Here is a 4353-nt window from a genome sequence, read left to right as displayed (position 1 = left end):
TGTGAAATGCTGATTGGTGCGTAATTATCTCTTCAGCCTATTACGCATGTATGCTCAGAAAGTTCAGAAATTACACATATATCCCTGGGAATTGATGTAGCCCATATATCATTTCATTTCCCATTCCAACTCACATTCATACGCCCCAGGCTGGATAAAATGGATAAAAGTTGGCGAGACTAGATTGTTAACACTTCACAGTCTCATAAAAGCACACTTCATTCTATAGTGTATAGAGTAATTAGTGTTCTTGCCCCTATTTTGCAACACAATTATAATTATCGTGTTGACTTCTAAATAATAAGGGTGAAATATGAAGTTAAAAAAATAAGAATAAAATCACAATTGCAGTGCAAAGTTGGGGCAAGAATATAAATGCCCCTAGTACATATGTACTAACATTTAGCTTAAAAACTAAAATGAAAATAAAAACTAGCCTATACTAGAAATTAAAGTGGAAGTATATTTTTCATGTCGAACAAATAGTATTTCAGAAACCCCCCTCAAATTACTAGGGATGAAAATGATTAGGAATGACCAGGAAAACACTCTAACCACTTTTGTTTTTATATTTTTATTTGAGTAAATTACACCCATCATACATCAAGTGGTGCCGTTGTATCACTTTAGTCCAACAATTTGTAAAATGCACGAATAGATGCATAAACTTATCAAAAATGTGCATCTACGGTCACAAGTACAACACAGAGTGTATTTAGGTCACAAGCTTTAATGTGAAAAAGTGAGAGGGCCCTACCGGTAGCGAGGATTCGAACCCATGACCTCCGGCCTTGCACGTTGCTTTCTTACCATCTCACCTATGCATCACATGTGACTGGGTGGGAGATGCTTTCCTTTTGAACCAATCCGTGGGGGACCATTTAGTTCCGGGCCAAGACACCGACCGGTACTAAATGGACGTGCCATTTTAGCACCGGTCGGTAACACCAATCGGTACTAAATGGTCTCTGAGGATCAAAAATTTCTACCCGATACTAATTTCACACGTTAGTACCGGGATGAATGCCCATTTTTCTGGTAGTGGTAGGACCGACCAAACAGGCAAACGGACAAACAATGTTGCAAAGATGTCAACACTATGGCAATCCACGGTAGACTTTTAAAAAAAAAAACAATCCACGGTAGCTGTTGGAGTAATGGGCTTGGCCCATTACTTCTAAAGCATTAAAAGAATTTAAAGCCCACTATTAATGCTAGGGAATCAATGCTTAATTCCGTACCGGGAATTGAGGAGGATCTCAACCGACTTAAAAGGTGGACTTCGTGTACACCACTTGTGAAGCCGGTAAGAGGAGGACGGTGAACCACACGCGCGCGCGCTCGCTCGCCTCGCCGGGCCGGGCCGAGGCGTGGCCGGCCGGCCGGTGCGCGTGCGCATGCGCGTGCGCGTGCGCGGCCGGACGTGACGTGCAGCTGCCGGTGCGGTGCGACGTGATGTGCTGAGAGTATTAAAACAGAGGGTTAATGTAGTCACTAATTACCGGACATTGAAGGCTCTTTACGACGTCCAGGTTTGTTGAACCTGAGGCACATTAACTGCCGCTCATCAAAGCCATTCATGATGTTCAGGTTCGTTGAACCTGAGGCATATCGTGCCTATATAAACCAGCACCCTCTCTTCTCATCCTCACTCATCTCAAGCACTCATCCAGGTACTCCTCTTCAGGAGACATCTCCCTTCTCCCTCAGCTGCTTTCTGCCTTCCCCACCGCTAGCACTGCGCGCACAGGTCTAGCGAGAGCAGGGCCTCCGGAACCTCTGCTCGCTGAAGGTCCTGCACGGGACGCGGGCAATTAGGTTTTTGGGAATCGTCTTGACGCGACTGCTCGCTCCCTGAACGACTCCTTCGTCTACTTCCCGGCATAACCACTCGTGCGAACGACTACTTCGTCTACTTCCCGGCGTAACCGTTCGTGGGACTGCACTGCGAACATCTTCCTGCATCGACATAGTTCGGCTACTTCGAGCAAGACCAGTCGAATAGCATGTCTATTCCAGCTGGTAACGGCACAATCGGTGCCTCCGGCACTGGTCCCGCCTTGGGGTACTTACTAAACCTACTCTGGTTTAATTCTTTGTTCATTCTTATTAGTGAGAATAACATGAACACATGCACATATCTTGTACACACATTATCACTCATCTATATCATGAAATTGATATTAATATTTGGAATTAAAATATACTGAAAATTGCCTAGATATCTAACAATCCAAAAACCTAATTGTGTTAATAGGCTTTCGGTATCTAGCTTTGCTGCATCAATCAAACCACCACCTTTTGATGGTTCAAATTACAAACGTTGGCAAGAGCGGCTTATGCTGTGGTTAACACTATCGAGAGTGATCCATGTGAAAGAGGGTAAGCCTGAACAATTCTCTCCAGAGGAAGGGAGTGCGTTCGATGAGGCTGATATTCTCTTTCGAGACTTGATCATTAGTGTTCTCGGTGAAAACCTGGTGGATTCTTATATCCGGCTGCCAACTGGCAAAGCATTGTGGGATGCTCTTGAGGCTCAATATGGAGTATCTGACGCCGGGAGTGAGTTGTATATCATGGAGCAGTTCCTTGAGTACAGGATGGTCGAAGACCGTTCTATAGTGGAACAGGCTCATGAAATACATACTCTGGCAAAAGATCTCAAAAATTGCAGCAAAGAGTCCCCATGTGTGTTACCCAATAAGTTTGTGGTCGGAGGTATAATCTCTAAGCTGCCACCTTCTTGGAGGGACTTTGCTACTTCTCTAAAACACAAGAGACAGGAGTTCACAATAGATGGACTCATAGGGACTCTTGATGTTGAGGAGAAGGCGAGAGCAAAGGACATACGTGGGAAAGGAGTTGTTGGTGCTTCAAGTGCCAATCTTGTTTAGAAGAACAACTCCCACAAGAACAAGAAAAAGCCACCGCAAAACCAACCAAAGACTAAGAAGACAACCACTTTTAAGAAGAAGAAGAAGACGGGAGCTTGCTATGTGTGTGCTAGTACGGATCACTTTGCTGCAGTGTCCGAACCGCAAAGGCAACGACTCCGCCAACATGGTTATTAGCGAGCCTGGAGGAACTTCGGGGTACGGTAATTTATTACCTACTGTTCTTTCAGTCTTTGGTTCACCCGAGTGGTGGGTTGACACTGGTGCTAATATTCATGTTTGTGCTGATGCTTCTTTGTTCTCTTCTTACCAGACCGGCGGGACTTCCTCCTTGCTGATGGGGAATGGATCACATGCGCGTGTTCTTGGTGTTGGTACGGTAAATCTGAAGTTTACTTCGGGGAAGACCGTGCAGCTAAAGAACGTGCAGCATGTCCCCACCATCAAGAAGAATTTAGTCAACGGCTCTCTACTGTGTAGAGATGGTTTCAAATTAGTCTTTGAGTCCAATAAATGTATCTTGTCTAAGTTTGGTACTTTTGTTGGAAAGGTTGTGAAAGCGGAGGCTTGTTCCGTCTTTCTTTGTCAGATGTTTGTAATAAAATTGCATACAATGTTATTAACGTTGATGAAACAAATGTTTGGCATTCGAGGCTTTGTCACGTTAATTTTGGTTGTATGATGCGCTTAGCTAATTTGAGCTTAATTCCAAAGTTCACTTTTGTCAAAAATTCTAAGTGTCATGTATGTGTTGAATCAAAACAAACTCGTAAGCCTCATAAGACCGCGGAGGCAAGGAGCTTGGCACACTTAGAATTAATTCATTCCGATTTGTGCGAAATGAATGGAGTGTTGACAAAAGGTGGTAAAAAATATTTCATGACTTTGATTGATGATAGTACTAGATTTTGTTACATCTATTTGTTGAAGTCAAAAAATGAAGCTTTACACTACTTTAAAATCTATAAAGCTGAAGTAGAAAACCAACTTGAGAGAAAGATCAAAAGAGTTAGGTCAGATCGTGGTGGCGAGTATTTCTCAAATTTATTTACTTTATTCTGCGAGGAACATGGTATTATTCATGAAAGGACGCCTCCCTATTCACCTCAGTCAAATGGGGTTGCCGAAAGAAAGAACCGCACTCTAACGGATTTGGTTAACGCCATATTAGATACAGCGGGACTTTCCAAGGAATGGTGGGGTGAGGCTATATTGACTGCATGTCATGTCCTAAACCGTGTTCCTACAAAGAATAAAGAGATAACTCCATTCGAGGAATGGGAGAAGAAAAGGCCAACACTGTCATACTTACGTACATGGGGTTGTTTGGCAAAAGTGAGTGTGCCAATAACCAAGAAACGTAAGCTTGGACCTAAAACTGTGGATTGTATCTTTCTAGGTTATGCTATTCACAGCGTTGGATATAGATTTTTAATAGTGAAATCTGGAGTACCTGACA

This window comes from Panicum virgatum, chromosome 6K (genome assembly GCF_016808335.1).
Source record: "Panicum virgatum strain AP13 chromosome 6K, P.virgatum_v5, whole genome shotgun sequence".
NCBI classification, from domain to species: domain Eukaryota; kingdom Viridiplantae; phylum Streptophyta; class Magnoliopsida; order Poales; family Poaceae; genus Panicum; species Panicum virgatum.
This window is presented reverse-complemented; position numbering follows the sequence as displayed.